This window comes from Nerophis ophidion, linkage group LG13 (assembly GCF_033978795.1).
Source record: "Nerophis ophidion isolate RoL-2023_Sa linkage group LG13, RoL_Noph_v1.0, whole genome shotgun sequence".
Lineage (NCBI taxonomy): Eukaryota > Metazoa > Chordata > Actinopteri > Syngnathiformes > Syngnathidae > Nerophis > Nerophis ophidion.
The window spans coordinates 26533722-26557072 of NC_084623.1; the positions used below are offsets into that span (position 1 = coordinate 26533722).

A 23351-nucleotide genomic window follows, 5' to 3' on the forward strand; every position below is an offset into this window, starting at 1 on the left:
CCAAAACAAGTTTAGTTTTGACTCGGTCTGAAATTTATAGCAAGATTTGCAGTGTCGCCAACAGTGACCCATGTGCCTCAAGGCACTTCAGTGCTAACAGTGGGGCAAAAGTCCAAAGAGTTACATAGGCTGAGAAAAAGAGCAGTGATTATTGTATCACACACGTGTAGCTCATTGCAGAAAGGTCCTGTCAACCAGCTTGCCACATTTAAAAATTGAATTCTGAGGACTGCCTCTCGGCTTACGGCCATACTACCCGAAGATCGCCCGATCTTGTCTGAGCTCGGATGCTAAGCTGGGTCTGGCCTGGTTAGTACTTGGATGGGAGACTGCCTAGGAATACCAGGTGCTGTAGGCTTTTAGCGATGCTCCCAGTATAGGGCGCACCTTCTCCCTTTTGTTTTTGTCACAAGGGCTAGAGATACTTGCCACACTTGTCATAACGCTACATTATGCTCGTCCAAACATACCGCTGGTCTCCACCCAAAACATGTTTGTTTAGTTTTGACTCGGTCTGAAATTTATAGCAAGATTTGCAGTGTCGCCAACAGTGACCCATGTGCCTCAAGGCACTTCAGTGCTAACAGTGGGGCAAAAGTCCAAAGAGTTACATAGGCTGAGAAAAAGAGCAGTGATTATTGTATCACACACGTGTAGCTCATTGCAGAAAGGTCCTGTCAACCAGCTTGCCACATTTAAAAATTGAATTCTGAGGACTCCCTCTCGGCTTACGGCCATACTACCCGAAGATCGCCTGATCTCGTCTGATCTCGGAAGCTAAGCTGGGTCTGGCCTGGTTAGTACTTGGATGGGAGACTGCCTAGGAATACCAGGTGCTGTAGGCTTTTAGCGATGCTCCCAGTATAGGGCGCACTTTCTCCCTTTTGTTTTTGTCACAATGGCTATAGATACTTGCCACACTTGTCAAAACGCTACATTATGCTCGTCCAAACAAAACGCTGGTCTCCACCCAAAACATGTTTAGTTTTGACTCGGTCTGAAATTTATAGCAAGATTTGCAGTGTCGCCAACAGTGACCCATGTGCCTCAAGGCACTTCAGTGCTAACAGTGGGGCAAAAGTCCAAAGAGTTACATAGGCTGAGAAAAAGAGTAGTGATTATTGTATCACACACGTGTAGCTCATTGTAGAAAGGTCCTGTCAACCAGCTTGCCACATTTAAAAATTGAAGTCTGAGGACTGCGTCTCGGCTTACGGCCATACTACCCGAAGATCGCCCGATCTCGTCTGAGCTCGGAAGCTAAGCTGGGTCTGGCCTGGTTAGTACTTGGATGGGAGACTGCCTAGGAATACCAGGTGCTGTAGGCTTTTAGCGATGCTCCCAGTATAGGGCGCACTTTCTCCCTTTTGTTTTTGTCACAATGGCTATAGATACTTGCCAAACTTGTCAAAACGCTACGTTTATGCTCGTCCAAAAAAAACACTGGTCTCCACCCAAAACATGTTTAGTTTTGACTCGGTCTGAAATTTATAGCAAGATATGCAGTGTCGCCAAAAGTCACCCATGTGCCTCAAGGCACTTCAGTGCTAACAGTGGGCCAAGAGTCCAAAGAGTTACATAGGCTGAGAAAAAGAGCAGTGATTATTGTATCACACACGTGTAGCTCATTGCAGAAAGGTCCTGTCAACCAGCTTGCCACATTTAAAAATTGAATTCTGAGGACTGCGTCTCGGCTTACGGCCATACTACCTGAAGATCGCCCGATCTCGTCTGATCTCGGAAGCTAAGCTGGGTCCGGCCTGGTTAGTACTTAGATGTTAGACTGCCTAGGAATACCAGGCGCTGTAGGCTTTTAGCGATGCTCCCAGTATAGGGCGCACTTTCTCCCTTTTGTTTTTGTCACAATGGCTATAGATACTTGCCACACTTGTCAAAACGCTACATTATGCTCGTCCAAACAAAACGCTGCTCTACACCCAAAACAAGTTTAGTTTTGACTCGGTCTGAAATTTATAGCAAGATTTGCAGTGTCGCCAACAGTGACCCATGTGCCTCAAGGCACTTCAGTGCTAACAGTGGGGCAAAAGTCCAAAGAGATACATAGGCTGAGAAAAAGAGCAGTGATTATTGTATCACACACGTGTAGCTCATTGCAGAAAGGTCCTGTCAACCAGCTTGCCACATTTAAAAATTGAATTCTGAGGACTGCCTCTCGGCTTACGGCCATACTACCCGAAGATTGCCCGATCTCGTCTGATCTCGGAAGCTAAGCTGGATCTGGCCTGGTTAGTACTTGGATGGGAGACTGCCTAGGAATACCAGGTGCTGTAGGCATTTAGCGATGCTCCCAGTATAGGGCGCACTTTATCACTTTTGTTTTCGTCAAAATGGCTATAGATACTTGCCACACTTGTCAAAACGCTACATTATGCTCGTCCAAACAAACCGCTGGTCTCCACCCAAAACATGTTTGTTTAGTTTTGACTCGGTCTGAAATTTATAGCAAGATTTGCAGTGTCGCCAACAGTGACCCATGTGCCTCAAGGCACTTCAGTGCTAACAGTGGGGCAAAAGTCCAAAGAGTTACATAGGCTGAGAAAAAGAGCAGTGATTATTGTATCACACACGTGTAGCTAATTGCAGAAAGGTCCTGTCAACCAGCTTGCCACATTTAAAAATTGAATTCTGAGGACTGCCTCTCGGCTTACGGCCATACTACCCGAAGATCGCCCGATCTCATCTGATCTAGGAAGCTAAGCTGGGTCTGGCCTGGTTAGTACTTGGATGGGAGACTGCCTAGGAATACCAGGTCCTGTAAGCGTTTAGCGATGCTCCCAGTATAGGGCGCACTTTCTCCCTTTTGTTTTTGTCACAATGGCTATAGATACTTGCCACACTTGTCAAAACGCTACATTATGCTCGTCCAAACAAAACGCTGGTCTCCACCCAAAACATGTTTAGTTTTGACTCGGTCTGAAATTTATAGCAAGATTTGCAGTGTCGCCAACAGTGACCCATGTGCCTCAAGGCACTTCAGTGCTAACAGTGGGGCAAAAGTCCAAAGAGTTACATAGGCTGAGAAAAAGAGTAGTGATTATTGTATCACACACGTGTAGCTCATTGCAGAAAGGTCCTGTCAACCAGCTTCCCACATTTAAAAATTGAAGTCTGAGGACTGCGTCTCGGCTTACGGCCATACTACCCGAAGATCGCCCGATCTCGTCTGAGCTCGGAAGCTAAGTTGGGTCTGGCCTGGTTAGTACTTGGATGGGAGACTGCCTAGGAATACCAGGTGCTGTAGGCTTTTAGCGATGCTCCCAGTATATGGCGCACTTTCTCCCTTTTGTTTTTGTCACAATGGCTATAGATACTTGCCACACTTGTCAAAACGCTACGTTTATGCTTGTCCAAACAAAACACTGGTCTCCACCCAAAAAATGTTTAGTTTTGATTCGGTCTGAAATTTATAGCAAGATTTGCAGTGTCGCCAACAGTGACCCATGTGCCTCAAGGCACTTCAGTGCTAACAGTGGGGCAAAAGTCCAAAGAGTTACATAGGCTGGGAAAAAGAGCAGTGATTATTGTATCACACACGTGTAGCTCATTGCAGAAAGGTCCTGTCAACCAGCTTGCCACATTTAAAAATTGAAGTCTGAGGACTGCGTCTCGGCTTACGGCCATACTACCCGAAGATCGCCCGATCTCGTCTGAGCTCGGATGCTAAGCTGGGTCTGGCCTGGTTAGTACTTGGATGGGAGACTGCCTAGGAATACCAGGTGCTGTAGGCTTTTAGCGATGCTCCCAGTATAGGGCGCACTTTCTCCCTTTTGTTTTTGTCACAATGGCTAGAGATACTTGCCACACTTGTCAAAACGCTACATTATGCTCGTCCAAACAAACCGCTGGTCTCCACCCAAAACATGTTTGTTTAGTTTGGACTCGGTCTGAAATTTATAGCAAGATTTGCAGTGTCGCCAACAGTGACCCATGTGCCTCAAGGCACGTCAGTGCTAACAGTGGGGCAAAAGTCCAAAGAGATACATAGGCTGAGAAAAAGAGCTTTGATTATTGTATCACACACGTGTAGCTCATTGCAGAAAGGTCCTGTCAACCAGCTTGCCACATTTAAAAATTGAATTCTGAGGACTGCCTCTCGGCTTACGGCCATACTACCCGAAGATCGCCCGATCTCGTCTGATCTCGGAAGCTAAGCTGGGTCTGGCCTGTTTAGTACTTGGATGGGAGACTGCCTAGGAATACCAGGTACCGTAGGTTTTTAGCGATGCTCCCAGTATAGGGCGCACTTTCTCCCTTTTGTTTTTGTCACAATGGCTATAGATACTTGCCACACTTGTCAAAACGCTACATTATGCTCGTCCAAACAAAACGCTGGTCTCCACCCAAAACATGTTTAGTTTTGACTCGGTCTGAAATTTATAGCAAGATTTGCAGTGTCGCCAACAGTCACCCATGTGCCTCAAGGCACTTCAGTGCTAACAGTGGGGCAAAAGTCCAAAGAGATACATAAGCTGAGAAAAGAGCAGTGATTATTGTATCACACACGTGTAGCTCAATGCAGAAAGGTCCTGTCAACCAGCTTGCCACATTTAAAAATTTAATTCTGAGGCCTGCCTCTCGGCTCACGGCCATACTACCCGAAGATCGCCCGATCTCGTCTGATCTCGGAAGCTAAGCTGGGTCTGGCCTGGTTAGTACTTGGTTGGGAGACTGCCTAGGAATACCAGGTGCTGTAGGCTTTTAGCGATGCTACCAGTATAGGGCGCACTTTCTCCCTTTTGTTTTTTTCACAATGGCTATAGATACTTGCCACACTTGTCAAAACGCTACATTATGCTCGCCCAAACAAACCGCTGGTCTCCACCCAAAACATGTTTGTTTAGTTTTGACTCGGTCTGAAATTTATAGCAAGATTTGCAGTGTCGCCAACAGTGACCCATGTGCCTCAAGGCACTTCAGTGCTAACAGTGGGGCAAAAGTCCAAAGAGTTACATAGGCTGAGAAAAAGAGCAGTGATTATTGTATCACACACGTGTAGCTCATTGCAGAAAGGTCCTGTCAACCAGCTTGCCACATTTAAAAATTTAATTCTGAGGACTGCCTCTCGGCTTACGGCCATACTACCCGAAGATCGCCCGATCTCGTCTGATCTCGGAAGCTAAGCTGGGTCTGGCCTGGTTAGTACTTGGATGGGAGACTGCCTAGGAATACCAGGTGCTGTAGGCTTTTAGCGATGCTCCCAGTATAGGGCGCACTTTCTCCCTTTTGTTTTTGTCACAATGGCTATAGATACTTGCCACACTTGTCAAAACGCTACATTATGCTCGTCCAAACAAAACGCTGGTCTCCACCCAAAACATGTTTAGTTTTGACTCGGTCTGAAATTTATAGCAAGATTTGCAGTGTCGCCAATAGTGACCCATGTGCCTCAAGGCACTTCAGTGCTAACAGTGGGGCAAAAGTCGTAAGAGGTACATAGGCTGAGAAAAAGAGCAGTGATTATTGTATCACACACGTGTAACTCATTGCAGAAAGGTCCTGTCAACCAGCTTGCCACATTTAAAAATTGAATTCTGAGGACTGCCTCTCGGCTTACGGCCATACTACCCGAAGATCGCCCGATCTCGTCTGATCTCGGAAGCTAAGCTGGGTCTGTCCTGGTTAGTACTTGGTTGGGAGACTGCCTAGGAATACCAGGTGCTGTAGGCTTTTAGCGATGCTACCAGTATAGGGCACACTTTCTCCCTTTTGTTTTTTTCACAATGGCTATAGATATTTGCCACACTTGTCAAAACGCTACATTATGCTCGTCCAAACAAACCGCTGGTCTCCACCCAAAACATGTTTGTTTAGTTTTGACTCGGTCTGAAATTTATAGCAAGATTTGCAGTGTCGCCAACAGTGACCCATGTGCCTCAAGGCACTTCAGTGCTAACATTGGGGCAAAAGTCCAAAGAGTTACATAGGCTGAGAAAAAGAGCAGTGATTATTGTATCACACACGTGTAGCTCATTGCAGAAAGGTCCTGTCAACCAGCTTGCCACATGTAAAAATTGAATTCTGAGGACTGCCTCTCGGCTTACGGCCATACTGCCCGAAGATCGCCCGATCTCGTCTGATCTCGGAAGCTAAGCTGGGTCTGGCCTGGTTAGTACTTGGATGGGAGACTGCCTAGGAATACCAGGTGCTGTAGGCTTTTAGCGATGCTCCCAGTATAGGGCGCAATTTCTCCCTTTTGTTTTTGTCACAATGGCTATAGATACTTGCCACACTTGTCAAAACGCTACATGATGCTCGTCCAAACAAAACGCTGGTCTCCACCCAAAACATGTTTAGTTTTGACTCGGTCTGAAATTTATAGCAAGATTTCCAGTGTCGCCAACAGTGACCCATGTGCCTCAAGGCACTTCAGTGCTAACAGTGGGGCAAAAGTCCAAAGAGTTACATAGGCTGAGAAAAAGAGCAGTGATTATTGTATCACACACGTGTAGCTCATTGCAGAAAGTTCCTGTCAACCAGCTTGCCACATTTAAAAATTGGATTCTGAGGACTGCCTCTCGGCTTACGGCCATACTACCCGAAGATCGCCCGATCTCGTCTGATCTCGGAAGCTAAGCTGGGTCTGGCCTGGTTAGTACTTGGTTGGGAGACTGCCTAGGAATACCAGGTGCTGTAGGCTTTTAGCGATGCTCCCAGTATAGGGCGCACTTTCTCCCTTTTGTTTTTGTCACAATGCCTATTGATACTTGCCACACTTGTCAAAACGCTACATTATGCTCGTCCAAACAAAACGCTGGTCTCCACCCAAAACAAGTTTAGTTTTGACTCGGTCTGAAATTTATAGCAAGATTTGCAGTGTCGCCAACAGTGACCCATGTGCCTCAAGGCACTTCAGTGCTAACAGTGGGGCAAAAGTCCAAAGAGTTACATAGGCTGAGAAACTAAGAAAAAGAGCAGTGATTATTGTATCACACACGTGTAGCTCATTGCAGAAAGGTCCTGTCAACCAGCTTGCCACATTTAAAAATTTAATTCTGAGGCCTGCCTCTCGGCTTACGGCCATACTACCCGAAGATCCCCCGATCTCGTCTGATCTCGGAAGATAAGCTGGGTCCGGCCTGGTTAGTACTTGGATGGGAGACTTCCTAGGAATACCAGGTAGTGTAGGCTTTTAGCGATGCTCCCAGTATAGGGCGCACTTTCTCCCTTTTGTTTTTGTCACAATGGCTATAGATACTTGCCACACTTGTCAAAACGCTACATTATGCTCGTCCAAACAAAACTCTGGTCTCCACCCAAAACATGTTTAGTTTTGAATCGGTCTGAAATTTATAGCAAGATTTGCAGTGTCGCCAATAGTGACCCATGTGCCTCAAGGCACTTCAGTGCTAACAGTGGGGCAAAAGTCGTAAGAGTTACATAGGCTGAGAAAAAGAGCAGTGATTATTGTATCACACACGTGTAGCTCATTGCAGGAAGGTCCTGTCAACCAGATTGGCACATTTAAAAATTGAATTCTGAGGACTGCCTCTCGTCTTACGGCCATACTACCCGAAGATCGCCCGATCTCGTCTGATCTCGGAAGCTAAGCTGGGTCTGGCCTGGTTAGTACTTGGTTGGGAGACTGCCTAGGAATACCAGGTGCTGTAGGCTTTTAGCGATGCTACCAGTATAGGGCGCACTTTCTCCCTTTTGTTTTTTTCACAATGGCTATAGATATTTGCCACACTTGTCAAAACGCTACATTATGCTCGTCCAAACAAACCGCTGGTCTCCACCCAAAACATGTTTGTTTAGTTTTGACTCGGTCTGAAATTTATAGCAAGATTTGCAGTGTCGCCAACAGTGACCCATGTGCCTCAAGGCACTTCAGTGCTAACATTGGGGCAAAAGTCCAAAGGGTTACATAGGCTGAGAAAAAGAGCAGTGATTATTGTATCACACACGTGTAGCTCATTGCAGAAAGGTCCTGTCAACCAGCTTGCCACATTTAAAAATTGAATTCTGAGGACTGCCTCTCGGCTTACGGCTATACTGCCCGAAGATCGCCTGATCTCGTCTGATCTCGGAAGCTAAGCTGGGTCTGGCCTGGTTAGTACTTGGATGGGAGACTGCCTAGGAATACCAGGTGCTGTAGGCTTTTAGCGATGCTCCCAGTATAGGGGGCACTTTCTCCCTTTTGTTTTTGTCACAATGGCTATAGATACTTGCCACACTTGTCAAAACGCTACATTATGCTCGTCCAAACAAAACGCTGTTCTCCACCCAAAACAAGTTTAGTTTTGACTCGGTCTGAAATTTATAGCAAGATTTCCAGTGTCGCCAACAGTGACCCATGTGCCTCAAGGCACTTCAGTGCTAACAGTGGAGCAAAAGTCCAAAGAGTTACATAGGCTGAGAAAAAGAGCAGTGATTATTGTATCACACACGTGTAGCTCATTGCAGAAAGGTCCTGTCAACCAGCTTGCCACATTCAAAAATTGAATTCTGAGGACTGCCTCTCGGTTTACGGCCATACTACCCGAAGATCCCCCGATCTCGTCTGATCTCGGAAGCTAAGCTGGGTCCGGCCTGGTTAGTACTTGGATGGGAGACTGCCTAGGAATACCAGGTGCTGTAGGCTTTTAGCGATGCTCCCAGTATAGGGCGCACTTTCTCCCTTTTGTTTTTGTCACAATGGCTATAGATACTTGCCACACTTGTCAAAACGCTACATTATGCTCGTCCAAACAAAACGCTGGTCTCCACCCAAAACAAGTTTAGTTTTGACTCGGTCTGAAATTTATAGCAAGATTTGCAGTGTCGCCAACAGTGACCCATGTGCCTCAAGGCACTTCAGTGCTAACAGTGGGGCAAAAGTCCAAAGAGTTACATAGGCTGAGAAAAAGAGCAGTGATTATTGTATCACACACGTGTAGCTCATTGCAGAAAGGTCCTGTCAACCAGCTTGCCACATTTAAAAATTGAATTCTGAGGACTGCCTCTCGGCTTACGGCCATACTACCCGAAGATCGCCTGATCTCGTCAAATCTCGGAAGCTAAGCTGGGTCTGGCCTGCTTAGTACTTGGATGGGAGACTGCCTAGGAATACCAGGTGCTGTAGGCTTTTAGCGATGCTCCCAGTATAGGGCGCACTTTCTCCCTTTTGTTTTTGTCACAATGGCTATAGATACTTGCCACACTTGTCAAAACGCTACATTATGCTCGTCCAAACAAAACGCTGGTCTCCACCCAAAACAAGTTTAGTTTTGACTCGGTCTGAAATTTATAGCAAGATTTGCAGTGTCGCCAACAGTGACCCATGTGCCTCAAGGCACTTCAGTGCTAACAGTGGGGCAAAAGTCCAAAGAGTTACATAGGCTGAGAAAAAGAGCAGTGATTATTGTATCACACACGTGTAGCTCATTGCAGAAAGGTCCTGTCAACCAGCTTGCCACATTTAAAAATTGAATTCTGAGGACTGCCTCTCGGCTTACGGCCATACTACCCGAAGATCGCCCGATCTCGTCAAATCTCGGAAGCTAAGCTGGGTCTGGCCTGGTTAGTACTTGGTTGGGAGACTGCCTAGGAATACCAGGTGCTGTAGGCTTTTAGCGATGCTACCAGTATAGGGCGCACTTTCTCCCTTTTGTTTTTTTCACAATGGCTATAGATATTTGCCACACTTGTCAAAACGCTACATTATGCTCGTCCAAACAAACCGCTGGTCTCCACCCAAAACATGTTTGTTTAGTTTTGACTCGGTCTGAAATTTATAGCAAGATTTGCAGTGTCGCCAACAGTGACCCATGTGCCTCAAGGCACTTCAGTGCTAACATTGGGGCAAAAGTCCAAAGAGTTACATAGGCTGAGAAAAAGAGCAGTGATTATTGTATCACACACGTGTAGCTCATTGCAGAAAGGTCCTGTCAACCAGCTTGCCACATTTAAAAATTGAATTCTGAGGACTGCCTCTCGGCTTACGGCCATACTGCCCGAAGATCGCCCGATCTCGTCTGATCTCGGAAGCTAAGCTGGGTCTGGCCTGGTTAGTACTTGGTTGGGAGACTGCCTAGGAATACCAGGTGCTGTAGGCTTTTAGCGATGCTACCAGTATAGGGCGCACTTTCTCCCTTTTGTTTTTGTCACAATGGCTATTGATACTTGCCACACTTGTCAAAACGCTACATTATGCTCGTCCAAACAAAACGCTGGTCTCCACCCAAAACAAGTTTAGTTTTGACTCGGTCTGAAATTTATAGCAAGATTTGCAGTGTCGCCAACAGTGACCCATGTGCCTCAAGGCACTTCAGTGCTAACAGTGGGGCAAAAGTCCAAAGAGTTACATAGGCTGAGAAAAAGAGCAGTGATTATTGTATCACACACGTGTAGCTCATTGCAGAAAGGTCCTGTCAACCAGCTTGCCACATTTAAAAATTGAATTCTGAGGACTGCCTTTCGGCTTACGGCCATACTACCCGAAGATCGCCCGATCTCGTCTGATCTCGGAAGCTAAGCTGGGTCTGGCCTGGTTAGTACTTGGTTGGGAGACTGCCTAGGAATACCAGGTGCTGTAAGCTTTTAGCGATGCTACCAGTATAGGGCGCACTTTCTCCCTTTTGTTTTTTTCACAATGGCTATAGATACTTGCCACACTTGTCAAAATGCTACATTATGCTCGTCCAAACAAAACGCTGGTCTCCAACCAAAACATGTTTGGTTTTGACTCGGTCTGAAATTTATAGCAAGATTTGCAGTGTCGCCAACAGTGACCCATGTGCCTCAAGGCACTTCAGTGCTAACAGTGGGGCAAAAGTCCAAAGAGTTACATAGGCTGAGAAAAAGAGCAGTGATTATTGTATCACACACGTGTAGCTCATTGCAGAAAGGTCCTGTCAACCAGCTTGCCACATTTAAAAATTTAATTCTGAGGACTGCCTCTCGGCTTACGGCCATACTACCCGAAGATCGCCCCATCTCGTCTGATCTCGGAAGATAAGCTGGGTCTGGCCTGGTTAGTACTTGGTTGGGAGACTGCCTAGGAATACCAGGTGCTGTAAGCTTTTAGCGATGCTACCAGTATAGGGCGCACTTTCTCCCTTTTGTTTTTTTCACAATGGCTATAGATACTTGCCACACTTGTCAAAACGCTACATTATGCTCGTCCAAACAAAACGCTGGTCTCCACCCAAAACATGTTTAGTTTTGACTCGGTCTGAAATTTATAGCAAGATTTGCAGTGTCGCCAACAGTGACCCATGTGCCTCAAGGCACTTCAGTGCTAACAGTGGGGCAAAAGTCCAAAGAGTTACATAGGCTGAGAAAAAGAGCAGTGATTATTGTATCACACACGTGTAGCTCATTGCAGAAAGGTCCTGTCAACCAGCTTGCCACATTTAAAAATTGAATTCTGAGGACTGCCTCTCGGCTTACGGCCATACTACCCGAAGATCGCCCGATCTCGTCAAATCTCGGAAGCTAAGCTGGGTCTGGCCTGGTTAGTACTTGGTTGGGAGACTGCCTAGGAATACCAGGTGCTGTAGGCTTTTAGCGATGCTACCAGTATAGGGCGCACTTTCTCCCTTTTGTTTTTTTCACAATGGCTATAGATATTTGCCACACTTGTCAAAACGCTACATTATGCTCGTCCAAACAAACCGCTGGTCTCCACCCAAAACATGTTTGTTTAGTTTTGACTCGGTCTGAAATTTATAGCAAGATTTGCAGTGTCGCCAACAGTGACCCATGTGCCTCAAGGCACTTCAGTGCTAACATTGGGGCAAAAGTCCAAAGAGTTACATAGGCTGAGAAAAAGAGCAGTGATTATTGTATCACACACGTGTAGCTCATTGCAGAAAGGTCCTGTCAACCAGCTTGCCACATTTAAAAATTGAATTCTGAGGACTGCCTCTCGGCTTACGGCCATACTGCCCGAAGATCGCCCGATCTCGTCTGATCTCGGAAGCTAAGCTGGGTCTGGCCTGTTTAGTACTTGGTTGGGAGACTGCCTAGGAATACCAGGTGCTGTAGGCTTTTAGCGATGCTACCAGTATAGGGCGCACTTTCTCCCTTTTGTTTTTGTCACAATGGCTATTGATACTTGCCACACTTGTCAAAACGCTACATTATGCTCGTCCAAACAAAACGCTGGTCTCCACCCAAAACAAGTTTAGTTTTGACTCGGTCTGAAATTTATAGCAAGATTTGCAGTGTCGCCAACAGTCACCCATGTGCCTCAAGGCACTTCAGTGCTAACAGTGGGGCAAAAGTCCAAAGAGTTACATAGGCTGAGAAAAAGAGCAGTGATTATTGTATCACACACGTGTAGCTCATTGCAGAAAGGTCCTGTCAACCAGCTTGCCACATTTAAAAATTGAATTCTGAGGACTGCCTTTCGGCTTACGGCCATACTACCCGAAGATCGCCCGATCTCGTCTGATCTCGGAAGCTAAGCTGGGTCTGGCCTGGTTAGTACTTGGTTGGGAGACTGCCTAGGAATACCAGGTGCTGTAAGCTTTTAGCGATGCTACCAGTATAGGGCGCACTTTCTCCCTTTTGTTTTTTTCACAATGGCTATAGATACTTGCCACACTTGTCAAAACGCTACATTATGCTCGTCCAAACAAAACGCTGGTCTCCAACCAAAACATGTTTGGTTTTGACTCGGTCTGAAATTTATAGCAAGATTTGCAGTGTCGCCAACAGTGACCCATGTGCCTCAAGGCACTTCAGTGCTAACAGTGGGGCAAAAGTCCAAAGAGTTACATAGGCTGAGAAAAAGAGCAGTGATTATTGTATCACACACGTGTAGCTCATTGCAGAAAGGTCCTGTCAACCAGCTTGCCACATTTAAAAATTAAATTCTGAGGACTGCCTCTCGGCTTACGGCCATACTACCCGAAGATCGCCCCATCTCGTCTGATCTCGGAAGATAAGCTGGGTCTGGCCTGGTTAGTACTTGGTTGGGAGACTGCCTAGGAATACCAGGTGCTGTAAGCTTTTAGCGATGCTACCAGTATAGGGCGCACTTTCTCCCTTTTGTTTTTTTCACAATGGCTATAGATACTTGCCACACTTGTCAAAACGCTACATTATGCTCGTCCAAACAAAACGCTGGTCTCCACCCAAAACATGTTTAGTTTTGACTCGGTCTGAAATTTATAGCAAGATTTGCAGTGTCGCCAACAGTGACCCATGTGCCTCAAGGCACTTCAGTGCTAACAGTGGGGCAAAAGTCCAAAGAGTTACATAGGCTGAGAAAAAGAGCAGTGATTATTGTATCACACACGTGTAGCTCATTGCAGAAAGGTCCTGTCAACCAGCTTGCCACATTTAAAAATTGAATTCTGAGGACTGCATCTCGGCTTACGGCCATACTACCCGAAGATCGCCTGATCTCGTCTGATCTCGGAAGCTAAGCTGGGTCTGGCCTGGTTAGTACTTGGATGGGAGACTGCCTAGGAATACCAGGTGCTGTAGGCTTTTAGCGATGCTCCCAGTATAGGGCGCACTTTCTCCCTTTAGTTTTTGTCACAATGGCTATAGATACTTGCCACACATTTGTCAAAACGCTACATTATGCTCGTCCAAACAAAACGCTGGTCTCCACCCAAAACATGTTTAGTTTTGACTCGGTCTGAAATTTATAGCAAGATTTGCAGTGTCGCCAACAGTGACCCACGTGCCTCAAGGCACTTCAGTGCTAACAGTGGGGCAAAAGTCGTAAGAGTTACATAGGCTGAGAAAAAGAGCAGTGATTATTGTATCACACACGTGTCGCTCATTGCAGAAAGGTCCTGTCAACCAGCTTGCCACATTTAAAAATTGAATTCTGAGGACTGCCTCTCGGCTTACGGCCATACTACCCGAAGATCGCCCGATCTCGTCTGATCTCGGAAGCTAAGCTGGGTCTGGCCTGTTTAGTACTTGGTTGGGAGACTGCCTAGGAATACCAGGTGCTGTAGGCTTTTAGCGATGCTACCAGTATAGGGCGCACTTTCTCCCTTTTGTTTTTTTCACAATGGCTATAGATATTTGCCACACTTGTCAAAACGCTACATTATGCTCGTCCAAACAAACCGCTGGTCTCCACCCAAAACATGTTTGTTTAGTTTTGACTCGGTCTGAAATTTATAGCAAGATTTGCAGTGTCGCCAACAGTGACCCATGTGCCTCAAGGCACTTCAGTGCTAACAGTGGGGCAAAAGTCCAAAGAGTTACATAGGCTGAGAAAAAGAGCAGTGATTATTGTATCACACACGTGTAGGTCATTGCAGAAAGGTCCTGTCAACCAGCTTGCCACATTTAAAAATTTAATTCTGAGGACTGTCTCTCGGCTTACGGCCATACTACCCGAAGATCGCCCGATCTCGTCTGATCTCGGAAGCTAAGCTGGGTCTGGCCTGGTTAGTACTTGGATGGGAGACTGCCTAGGAATACCAGGTGCTGTAGGCTTTTAGCGATGCTCCCAGTATAGGGCGCACTTTCTCCCTTTTGTTTTTGTCACAATGGCTATAGATACTTGCCACACTTGTCAAAACGCTACATTATGCTCGTCCAAACAAAACGCTGTTCTACACCCAAAACAAGTTTAGTTTTGACTCGGTCTGAAATTTATAGCAAGATTTGCAGTGTCGCCAACAGTGACCCATGTGCCTGAAGGCACTTCAGTGCTAACAGTGGGGCAACAGTCCAAAGAGTTACATAGGCTGAGAAAAAGAGCAGTGATTATTGTATCACACACGTGTAGCTAATTGCAGAAAGGTCCTGTCAACCAGCTTGCCACATTTAAAAATAGAATTCTGAGGACTGCCTCTCGGCTTACGGCCATACTACCCGAAGATCGCCCGATCTCGTCTGATCTCGGAAGCTAAGCTGGGTCTGGCCTGGTTAGTACTTGGTTGGGAGGCTGCCTAGGAATACCAGGTGCTGTAGGCTTTTAGCGATGCTACCAGTATAGGGCGCACTTTCTCCCTTTTGTTTTTTTCACAATGGCTATAGATACTTGCCACACTTGTCAAAACGCTACATTATGCTCGTCCAAACAAACCGCTGGTCTCCACCCAAAACATGTTTGTTTAGTTTTGACTCGGTCTGAAATTTATAGCAAGATTTGCAGTGTCGCCAACAGTGACCCATGTGCCTCAAGGCACTTCATTGCTAACAGTGGGGCAAAAGTCCAAAGAGTTACATAGGCTGAGAAAAAGAGCAGTGATTATTGTATCACACACGTGTAGCTCATTGCAGAAAGGTCCTGTCAACCAGCTTGCCACATTTAAAAATTAAATTCTGAGGACTGCCTCTCGGCTTATGGCCATACTACCCGAAGATCGCCCGATCTCGTCTGATCTCGGAAGCTAAGCTGGGTCTGGCCTGGTTAGTACTTGGATGGGAGACTGCCTAGGAATACCAGGTGCTGTAGGCTTTTAGCGATGCTCCCAGTATAGGGCGCACTTTCTCCCTTTTGTTTTTGTCACAATGGCTATAGATATTTGCCACACTTGTCAAAACGCTACATTATGCTCGTCCAAACAAACCGCTGGTCTCCACCCAAAACATGTTTGTTTAGTTTTGACTCGGTCTGAAATTTATAGCAAGATTTGCAGTGTCGCCAACAGTGACCCATGTGCCTCAAGGCACTTCAGTGCTAACATTGGGGCAAAAGTCCAAAGAGTTACATAGGCTGAGAAAAAGAGCAGTGATTATTGTATCACACACGTGTAGCTCATTGCAGAAAGGTCCTGTCAACCAGCTTGCCACATTTAAAAATTGAATTCTGAGGACTGCCTCTCGGCTTACGGCCATACTGCCCGAAGATCGCCCGATCTCGTCTGATCTCGGAAGCTAAGCTGGGTCTGGCCTGTTTAGTACTTGGTTGGGAGACTGCCTAGGAATACCAGGTGCTGTAGGCTTTTAGCGATGCTACCAGTATAGGGCGCACTTTCTCCCTTTTGTTTTTGTCACAATGGCTATTGATACTTGCCACACTTGTCAAAACGCTACATTATGCTCGTCCAAACAAAACGCTGGTCTCCACCCAAAACAAGTTTAGTTTTGACTCGGTCTGAAATTTATAGCAAGATTTGCAGTGTCGCCAACAGTGACCCATGTGCCTCAAGGCACTTCAGTGCTAACAGTGGGGCAAAAGTCCAAAGAGTTACATAGGCTGAGAAAAAGAGCAGTGATTATTGTATCACACACGTGTAGCTCATTGCAGAAAGGTCCTGTCAACCAGCTTGCCACATTTAAAAATTGAATTCTGAGGACTGCCTTTCGGCTTACGGCCATACTACCCGAAGATCGCCCGATCTCGTCTGATCTCGGAAGCTAAGCTGGGTCTGGCCTGGTTAGTACTTGGTTGGGAGACTGCCTAGGAATACCAGGTGCTGTAAGCTTTTAGCGATGCTACCAGTATAGGGCGCACTTTCTCCCTTTTGTTTTTTTCACAATGGCTATAGATACTTGCCACACTTGTCAAAACGCTACATTATGCTCGTCCAAACAAAACGCTGGTCTCCAACCAAAACATGTTTGGTTTTGACTCGGTCTGAAATTTATAGCAAGATTTGCAGTGTCGCCAACAGTGACCCATGTGCCTCAAGGCACTTCAGTGCTAACAGTGGGGCAAAAGTCCAAAGAGTTACATAGGCTGAGAAAAAGAGCAGTGATTATTGTATCACACACGTGTAGCTCATTGCAGAAAGGTCCTGTCAACCAGCTTGCCACATTTAAAAATTAAATTCTGAGGACTGCCTCTCGGCTTACGGCCATACTACCCGAAGATCGCCCCATCTCGTCTGATCTCGGAAGATAAGCTGGGTCTGGCCTGGTTAGTACTTGGTTGGGAGACTGCCTAGGAATACCAGGTGCTGTAAGCTTTTAGCGATGCTACCAGTATAGGGCGCACTTTCTCCCTTTTGTTTTTTTCACAATGGCTATAGATACTTGCCACACTTGTCAAAACGCTACATTATGCTCGTCCAAACAAAACGCTGGTCTCCACCCAAAACATGTTTAGTTTTGACTCGGTCTGAAATTTATAGCAAGATTTGCAGTGTCGCCAACAGTGACCCATGTGCCTCAAGGCACTTCAGTGCTAACAGTGGGGCAAAAGTCCAAAGAGTTACATAGGCTGAGAAAAAGAGCAGTGATTATTGTATCACACACGTGTAGCTCATTGCAGAAAGGTCCTGTCAACCAGCTTGCCACATTTAAAAATTGAATTCTGAGGACTGCATCTCGGCTTACGGCCATACTACCCGAAGATCGCCTGATCTCGTCTGATCTCGGAAGCTAAGCTGGGTCTGGCCTGGTTAGTACTTGGATGGGAGACTGCCTAGGAATACCAGGTGCTGTAGGCTTTTAGCGATGCTCCCAGTATAGGGCGCACTTTCTCCCTTTAGTTTTTGTCACAATGGCTATAGATACTTGCCACACATTTGTCAAAACGCTACATTATGCTCGTCCAAACAAAACGCTGGTCTCCACCCAAAACATGTTTAGTTTTGACTCGGTCTGAAATTTATAGCAAGATTTGCAGTGTCGCCAACAGTGACCCACGTGCCTCAAGGCACTTCAGTGCTAACAGTGGGGCAAAAGTCGTAAGAGTTACATAGGCTGAGAAAAAGAGCAGTGATTATTGTATCACACACGTGTCGCTCATTGCAGAAAGGTCCTGTCAACCAGCTTGCCACATTTAAAAATTGAATTCTGAGGACTGCCTCTCGGCTTACGGCCATACTACCCGAAGATCGCCCGATCTCGTCTGATCTCGGAAGCTAAGCTGGGTCTGGCCTGTTTAGTACTTGGTTGGGAGACTGCCTAGGAATACCAGGTGCTGTAGGCTTTTAGCGATGCTACCAGTATAGGGCGCACTTTCTCCCTTTTGTTTTTTTCACAATGGCTATAGATATTTGCCACACTTGTCAAAACGCTACATTATGCTCGTCCAAACAAACCGCTGGTCTCCACCCAAAACATGTTTGTTTAGTTTTGACTCGGTCTGAAATTTATAGCAAGATTTGCAGTGTCGCCAACAGTGACCCATGTGCCTCAAGGCACTTCAGTGCTAACAGTGGGGCAAAAGTCCAAAGAGTTACATAGGCTGAGAAAAAGAGCAGTGATTATTGTATCACACACGTGTAGGTCATTGCAGAAAGGTCCTGTCAACCAGCTTGCCACATTTAAAAATTTAATTCTGAGGACTGTCTCTCGGCTTACGGCCATACTACCCGAAGATCGCCCGATCTCGTCTGATCTCGGAAGCTAAGCTGGGTCTGGCCTGGTTAGTACTTGGATGGGAGACTGCCTAGGAATACCAGGTGCTGTAGGCTTTTAGCGATGCTCCCAGTATAGGGCGCACTTTCTCCCTTTTGTTTTTGTCACAATGGCTATAGATACTTGCCACACTTGTCAAAACGCTACATTATGCTCGTCCAAACAAAACGCTGTTCTACACCCAAAACAAGTTTAGTTTTGACTCGGTCTGAAATTTATAGCAAGATTTGCAGTGTCGCCAACAGTGACCCATGTGCCTGAAGGCACTTCAGTGCTAACAGTGGGGCAACAGTCCAAAGAGTTACATAGGCTGAGAAAAAGAGCAGTGATTATTGTATCACACACGTGTAGCTAATTGCAGAAAGGTCCTGTCAACCAGCTTGCCACATTTAAAAATAGAATTCTGAGGACTGCCTCTCGGCTTACGGCCATACTACCCGAAGATCGCCCGATCTCGTCTGATCTCGGAAGCTAAGCTGGGTCTGGCCTGGTTAGTACTTGGTTGGGAGGCTGCCTAGGAATACCAGGTGCTGTAGGCTTTTAGCGATGCTACCAGTATAGGGCGCACTTTCTCCCTTTTGTTTTTTTCACAATGGCTATAGATACTTGCCACACTTGTCAAAACGCTACATTATGCTCGTCCAAACAAACCGCTGGTCTCCACCCAAAACATGTTTGTTTAGTTTTGACTCGGTCCGAAATTTATAGCAAGATTTGCAGTGTCGCCAACAGTGACCCATGTGCCTCAAGGCACTTCATTGCTAACAGTGGGGCAAAAGTCCAAAGAGTTACATAGGCTGAGAAAAAGAGCAGTGATTATTGTATCACACACGTGTAGCTCATTGCAGAAAGGTCCTGTCAACCAGCTTGCCACATTTAAAAATTAAATTCTGAGGACTGCCTCTCGGCTTACGGCCATACTACCCGAAGATCGCCTGATCTCGTCTGATCTCGGAAGCTAAGCTGGGTCTGGCCTGTTTAGTACTTGGATGGGAGACTGCCTAGGAATACCAAGGGCCGTAGGCTTTTAGCGATGCTCCCAGTATAGGGCGCACTTTCTCCCTTTTTTTTTTCTCACAATGGCTATAGATACTTGCCACACTTGTCAAAACGCTACATTATGCTCGTCCAAACAAAACGCTGGTCTCCACCCAAAACATGTTTAGTTTTGACTCGGTCTGAAATTTATAGCAAGATTTGCAGTGTCGTCAACAGTGACCCATGTACCTCAAGGCACTTCAGTGCTAACAGTGGGGCAAAAGTCCAAAGAGTTACATAGGCTGAGAAAAAGAGCAGTGATTATTGTATCACACACGTGTAGCTAATTGCAGAAAGGTCCTGTCAACCAGCTTGCCACATTTAAAAATTGAATTCTGAGGACTTCTTCTCGGCTTACGGCCATACTACCCGAAGATAGCCCGATCTCGTCTGATCTCGGAAGCTAACCTGGGTCTGGCCTGGTTAGTACTTGGATGGGAGACTGCCTAGGAATACCAGGTTCTGTAGGCTTTTAGCGATGCTCCCAGTATAGGGCGCACTTTCTCCCTTTTGTTTTTGTCACAATGGCTATAGATACTTGCCACACTTGTCAAAACGCTACATTATGCTCGTCCAAACAAAACGCTGTTCTACACCCAAAACAAGTTTAGTTTTGACTCGGTCTGAAATTTATAGCAAGATTTGCAGTGTCGCCAACAGTGACCCATATGCCTCAAGGCACTTCAGTGCTAACAGTGGGGCAAAAGTCCAAAGAGTTACATAGGCTGAGAAAAAGAGCAGTGATTATTGTATCACACACGTGTAGCTCATTGCAGAAAGGTCCTGTCAACCAGCTTGCCACATTTAAAAATTGAATTCTGAGGACTACCTCTCGGCTTACGGCCATACTACCCGAAGATCGCCCGATCTCGTCTGATCTCGGAAGCTAAGTTGGGTCTGACCTGGTTAGTACTTGGTTGGGAGACTGCCTAGGAATACCAGGTGCTGTAGGCTTTTAGCGATGCTACCAGTATAGGGCGCACTTTCTCCCTTTTGTTTTTTTCACAATGGCTAGAGATACTTGCCACACTTGTCAAAACGCTATATTATGCTCGTCCAAACAAACCGCTGGTCTCCACCCAAAACATGTTTGTTTAGTTTTGACTCGGTCTGAAATTTATAGCAAGATTTGCAGTGTCGCCAACAGTGACCCATGTGCCTCAAGGCACTTCAGTGCTAACAGTGGGGCAAAAGTCCAAAGAGATACATAGGCTGAGAAAAAGAGCAGTGATTATTGTATCACACACGTGTAGCCCATTGCAGAAAGGTCCTGTCAACCAGCTTGCCACATTTAAAAATTGAATTCTGAGGACTGCCTCTCGGCTTACGGCCATACTACCCGAAGATCGCCCGATCTCGTCTGATCTCGGAAGCTAAGCTGGGTCTGGCCTGGTTAGTACTTGGATGGGAGACTGCCTAGGAATACCAGGTGCTGTAAGCTTTTAGCGATGCTACCAGTATAGGGCGCACTTTCTCCCTTTTGTTTTTTTCACAATGGCTATAGATACTTGCCACACTTGTCAAAACGCTACATTATGCTCGTCCAAACAAAACGCTGGTCTCCACCCAAAACATGTTTAGTTTTGACTCGGTCTGAAATTTATAGCAAGATTTGCAGTGTCGCCAACAGTGACCCATGTGCCTCAAGGCACTTCAGTGCTAACAGTGGGGCAAAAGTCCAAAGAGTTACATAGGCTGAGAAAAAGAGTAGTGATTATTGTATCACACACATGTAGCTCATTGCAGAAAGGTCCTGTCAACCAGCTTCCCACATTTAAAAATTTAAGTCTGAGGACTGCGTCTCGGCTTACGGCCATACTACCCGAAGATCGCCCGATCTCGTCTGTGCTCGGAAGCTAAGCTGGGTCTGGCCTGGTTAGTACTTGGATGGGAGACTGCCTAGGAATACCAGGTGCTGTAGGCTTTTAGCGATGCTCCCAGTATAGGGCGCACTTTCTCCCTTTTGTTTTTGTCACAATGGCTATAGATACTTGCCACACTTGTCAAAACGCTACGTTTATGCTCGTCCAAACAAAACACTGGTCTCCACCCAAAACATGTTTAGTTTTGACTCGGTCTGAAATTTATAGCAAGATTTGCAGTGTCGCCAACAGTCACCCATGTGCCTCAAGGCACTTCAGTGCTAACAGTGGGCCAAGAGTCCAAAGAGTTACATAGATTGAGAAAAAGAGCAGTGATTATTGTATCACACACGTGTAGCTCATTGCAGAAAGGTCCTGTCAACCAGCTTGCCACATTTAAAAATTGAAATCTGAGGACTGCGTCTCGGCTTACGGCCATACTACCCGAAGATCACCCGATCTCGTCTGATCTCGGAAGCTAAGCTGGGTCCGGCCTGGTTAGTACTTGGTTGGGAGACTACCTAGGAATGCCAAGTGCTGTAGGCTTTTAGCGATGCTCCCAGTATAGGGCGAACTTTCTCCCTTTTGTTTTTCTCACAATGGCTATAGATACTTGCCACACTTATCAAAACGCTACATTATGCTCGTCCAAACAAAACGCTGGTCTCCACCCAAAACATGTTTAGTTTCGACTCGGTCTGAAATTTATAGCAAGATTTGCAGTGTCGCCAACAGTGACCCATGTGCCTCAAGGCACTTCGGTGCTAACAGTGGGGCAAAAGTCCAAAGAGTTACATAGGCTGAGAAAAAGAGCAGTGATTATTGTATCACACGCGTGTAGCTCATTGCAGAAATGTCCTGTCAACCAGCTTGCCACATTTAAAAATTGAATTCTGAGGACTGCCTCTCGGCTTACGGCCATACTACCCGAAGATCGCCCGATCTCGTCTGATCTCGGAAGCTAAGCTGGGTCTGGCCTGGTTAGTACTTGGATGGGAGACTGCTTAGGAATACCAGGTGCTGTAGGCTTTTAGCGATGCTCCCAGTATAGGGCGCACTTTCTCCCTTTTGTTTTTTTCACAATGGCTATAATTACTTGCCACACTTGTCAAAACGCTACATTATGCTCGTCCAAACAAACCGCTGGTCTCCACCCAAAACATGTTTGTTTAGTTTTGACTCGGTCTGAAATTTATAGCAAGATTTGCAGTGTCGCCAACAGTGACCCATGTGCCTCAAGGCACTTCAGTGCTAACAGTGGGGCAAAGGTCCAAAGAGTTACATAGGCTGAGAAAAAGAGCAGTGATTATTGTATCACACACGTGTAGCTCATCTCAGAAAGGTCCTGTCAACCAGCTTGCCACATTTAAAAATTGAATTCTGAGGACTCCCTCTCGGCTTACGGCCATACTACCCGAAGATCGCCTGATCTCGTCTGATCTCGGAAGCTAAGCTGGGTCTGGCCTGGTTAGTACTTGGATGGGAGACTGCCTAGGAATACCAGGTGCTGTAGGCTTTTAGCGATGCTCCCAGTATAGGGCGCACTTTCTCCCTTTTGTTTTTGTCACAATGGCTATAGATACTTGCCACACTTGTCAAAACGCTATGTTTATGCTCGTCCAAACAAAACACTGGTCTCCACCCAAAACATGTTTAGTTTTGAATTGGTCTGAAATTTATAGCAAGATATGCAGTGTCGCCAAAAGTCACCCATGTGCCTCAAGGCACTTCAGTGCTAACAGTGGGCCAAGAGTCCAAAGAGTTACATAGGCTGAGAAAAAGAGTAGTGATTATTGTATCACACACGTGTAGCTCATTGCAGAAAGGTCCTGTCAACCAGCTTGCCACATTTAAAAATTGAATTCTGAGGACTGCGTCTCGGCTTACGGCCATATTACCTGAAGATCTCCCGATCTCGTCTGATCTCGGAAGCTAAGCTGGGTCTGGCCTGGTTAGTACTTGGTTGGGAGACTGCCTAGGAATACCAAGTGCCGCAGGCTTTTAGCGATGCTCCCAGTATAGGGCGCACTTTCTCCCTTTTGTTTTTCTCACAATGGCTATAGATACTTGCCACACTTGTCAAAACGCTACATTATGCTCGTCCAAACAAAACGCTGGTCTCCACCCAAAACATGTTTAGTTTTGACTCGGTCTGAAATTTATAGCAAGATTTGCAGTGTCGCCAACAGTGACCCATGTGCCTCAAGGCACTTCAGT

At 46.2% G+C, this 23351-nt stretch overlaps 1 non-coding gene and 47 pseudogenes across 1 annotated transcript; all 48 read left to right on the plus strand.

Annotated features, from left to right (window-relative positions):
- The first annotated feature begins 239 nt into the window (after positions 1 to 239).
- LOC133567054 (5S ribosomal RNA) lies at positions 240 to 358 on the plus strand (annotated as a pseudogene).
- Positions 359 to 726: 368 nt separating this feature from the next.
- LOC133565641 (5S ribosomal RNA) lies at positions 727 to 845 on the plus strand (annotated as a pseudogene).
- Positions 846 to 1209: 364 nt separating this feature from the next.
- LOC133565382 (5S ribosomal RNA) lies at positions 1210 to 1328 on the plus strand (annotated as a pseudogene).
- A 365-nt stretch (positions 1329 to 1693) lies between these two features.
- On the plus strand, positions 1694 to 1812 carry LOC133567366 (5S ribosomal RNA; annotated as a pseudogene).
- A 364-nt stretch (positions 1813 to 2176) lies between these two features.
- Positions 2177 to 2295, plus strand: LOC133566637 (5S ribosomal RNA; annotated as a pseudogene).
- A 368-nt stretch (positions 2296 to 2663) lies between these two features.
- LOC133567160 (5S ribosomal RNA) lies at positions 2664 to 2782 on the plus strand (annotated as a pseudogene).
- Positions 2783 to 3146: 364 nt separating this feature from the next.
- On the plus strand, positions 3147 to 3265 carry LOC133565749 (5S ribosomal RNA; annotated as a pseudogene).
- A 365-nt stretch (positions 3266 to 3630) lies between these two features.
- Positions 3631 to 3749, plus strand: LOC133566256 (5S ribosomal RNA; annotated as a pseudogene).
- Positions 3750 to 4117: 368 nt separating this feature from the next.
- On the plus strand, positions 4118 to 4236 carry LOC133566571 (5S ribosomal RNA; annotated as a pseudogene).
- A 363-nt stretch (positions 4237 to 4599) lies between these two features.
- LOC133566294 (5S ribosomal RNA) lies at positions 4600 to 4718 on the plus strand (annotated as a pseudogene).
- Positions 4719 to 5086: 368 nt separating this feature from the next.
- LOC133567687 (5S ribosomal RNA) lies at positions 5087 to 5205 on the plus strand (annotated as a pseudogene).
- A 364-nt stretch (positions 5206 to 5569) lies between these two features.
- On the plus strand, positions 5570 to 5688 carry LOC133566326 (5S ribosomal RNA; annotated as a pseudogene).
- Positions 5689 to 6056: 368 nt separating this feature from the next.
- Positions 6057 to 6175, plus strand: LOC133567758 (5S ribosomal RNA; annotated as a pseudogene).
- Positions 6176 to 6539: 364 nt separating this feature from the next.
- Positions 6540 to 6658, plus strand: LOC133565295 (5S ribosomal RNA; annotated as a pseudogene).
- Positions 6659 to 7030: 372 nt separating this feature from the next.
- Positions 7031 to 7149, plus strand: LOC133566506 (5S ribosomal RNA; annotated as a pseudogene).
- Positions 7150 to 7513: 364 nt separating this feature from the next.
- LOC133566029 (5S ribosomal RNA) lies at positions 7514 to 7632 on the plus strand (annotated as a pseudogene).
- Positions 7633 to 8000: 368 nt separating this feature from the next.
- On the plus strand, positions 8001 to 8119 carry LOC133566108 (5S ribosomal RNA; annotated as a pseudogene).
- A 364-nt stretch (positions 8120 to 8483) lies between these two features.
- LOC133565854 (5S ribosomal RNA) lies at positions 8484 to 8602 on the plus strand (annotated as a pseudogene).
- Positions 8603 to 8966: 364 nt separating this feature from the next.
- On the plus strand, positions 8967 to 9085 carry LOC133567205 (5S ribosomal RNA; annotated as a pseudogene).
- Positions 9086 to 9449: 364 nt separating this feature from the next.
- On the plus strand, positions 9450 to 9568 carry LOC133566547 (5S ribosomal RNA; annotated as a pseudogene).
- Positions 9569 to 9936: 368 nt separating this feature from the next.
- LOC133565431 (5S ribosomal RNA) lies at positions 9937 to 10055 on the plus strand (annotated as a pseudogene).
- Positions 10056 to 10419: 364 nt separating this feature from the next.
- Positions 10420 to 10538, plus strand: LOC133565934 (5S ribosomal RNA; annotated as a pseudogene).
- A 364-nt stretch (positions 10539 to 10902) lies between these two features.
- Positions 10903 to 11021, plus strand: LOC133566104 (5S ribosomal RNA; annotated as a pseudogene).
- Positions 11022 to 11385: 364 nt separating this feature from the next.
- On the plus strand, positions 11386 to 11504 carry LOC133566548 (5S ribosomal RNA; annotated as a pseudogene).
- A 368-nt stretch (positions 11505 to 11872) lies between these two features.
- Positions 11873 to 11991, plus strand: LOC133566076 (5S ribosomal RNA; annotated as a pseudogene).
- A 364-nt stretch (positions 11992 to 12355) lies between these two features.
- On the plus strand, positions 12356 to 12474 carry LOC133565946 (5S ribosomal RNA; annotated as a pseudogene).
- Positions 12475 to 12838: 364 nt separating this feature from the next.
- LOC133566106 (5S ribosomal RNA) lies at positions 12839 to 12957 on the plus strand (annotated as a pseudogene).
- A 364-nt stretch (positions 12958 to 13321) lies between these two features.
- LOC133565642 (5S ribosomal RNA) lies at positions 13322 to 13440 on the plus strand (annotated as a pseudogene).
- A 366-nt stretch (positions 13441 to 13806) lies between these two features.
- On the plus strand, positions 13807 to 13925 carry LOC133565959 (5S ribosomal RNA; annotated as a pseudogene).
- Positions 13926 to 14293: 368 nt separating this feature from the next.
- Positions 14294 to 14412, plus strand: LOC133567688 (5S ribosomal RNA; annotated as a pseudogene).
- Positions 14413 to 14776: 364 nt separating this feature from the next.
- On the plus strand, positions 14777 to 14895 carry LOC133566056 (5S ribosomal RNA; annotated as a pseudogene).
- Positions 14896 to 15263: 368 nt separating this feature from the next.
- LOC133565148 (5S ribosomal RNA) lies at positions 15264 to 15382 on the plus strand (annotated as a pseudogene).
- Positions 15383 to 15750: 368 nt separating this feature from the next.
- On the plus strand, positions 15751 to 15869 carry LOC133566078 (5S ribosomal RNA; annotated as a pseudogene).
- Positions 15870 to 16233: 364 nt separating this feature from the next.
- Positions 16234 to 16352, plus strand: LOC133565958 (5S ribosomal RNA; annotated as a pseudogene).
- Positions 16353 to 16716: 364 nt separating this feature from the next.
- Positions 16717 to 16835, plus strand: LOC133566107 (5S ribosomal RNA; annotated as a pseudogene).
- A 364-nt stretch (positions 16836 to 17199) lies between these two features.
- LOC133565643 (5S ribosomal RNA) lies at positions 17200 to 17318 on the plus strand (annotated as a pseudogene).
- A 366-nt stretch (positions 17319 to 17684) lies between these two features.
- LOC133565960 (5S ribosomal RNA) lies at positions 17685 to 17803 on the plus strand (annotated as a pseudogene).
- Positions 17804 to 18171: 368 nt separating this feature from the next.
- Positions 18172 to 18290, plus strand: LOC133567689 (5S ribosomal RNA; annotated as a pseudogene).
- Positions 18291 to 18654: 364 nt separating this feature from the next.
- On the plus strand, positions 18655 to 18773 carry LOC133566058 (5S ribosomal RNA; annotated as a pseudogene).
- A 368-nt stretch (positions 18774 to 19141) lies between these two features.
- Positions 19142 to 19260, plus strand: LOC133567242 (5S ribosomal RNA; annotated as a pseudogene).
- A 364-nt stretch (positions 19261 to 19624) lies between these two features.
- Positions 19625 to 19743, plus strand: LOC133567263 (5S ribosomal RNA; annotated as a pseudogene).
- A 364-nt stretch (positions 19744 to 20107) lies between these two features.
- LOC133565325 (5S ribosomal RNA) lies at positions 20108 to 20226 on the plus strand (annotated as a pseudogene).
- Positions 20227 to 20594: 368 nt separating this feature from the next.
- On the plus strand, positions 20595 to 20713 carry LOC133565133 (5S ribosomal RNA). The gene has a single exon (XR_009809421.1). It is a non-coding gene; the product is annotated as a 5S ribosomal RNA (ribosomal RNA).
- Positions 20714 to 21077: 364 nt separating this feature from the next.
- On the plus strand, positions 21078 to 21196 carry LOC133566315 (5S ribosomal RNA; annotated as a pseudogene).
- Positions 21197 to 21561: 365 nt separating this feature from the next.
- LOC133566581 (5S ribosomal RNA) lies at positions 21562 to 21680 on the plus strand (annotated as a pseudogene).
- Positions 21681 to 22044: 364 nt separating this feature from the next.
- On the plus strand, positions 22045 to 22163 carry LOC133565015 (5S ribosomal RNA; annotated as a pseudogene).
- Positions 22164 to 22531: 368 nt separating this feature from the next.
- LOC133565644 (5S ribosomal RNA) lies at positions 22532 to 22650 on the plus strand (annotated as a pseudogene).
- Positions 22651 to 23015: 365 nt separating this feature from the next.
- On the plus strand, positions 23016 to 23134 carry LOC133567345 (5S ribosomal RNA; annotated as a pseudogene).
- Positions 23135 to 23351: the final 217 nt, after the last annotated feature.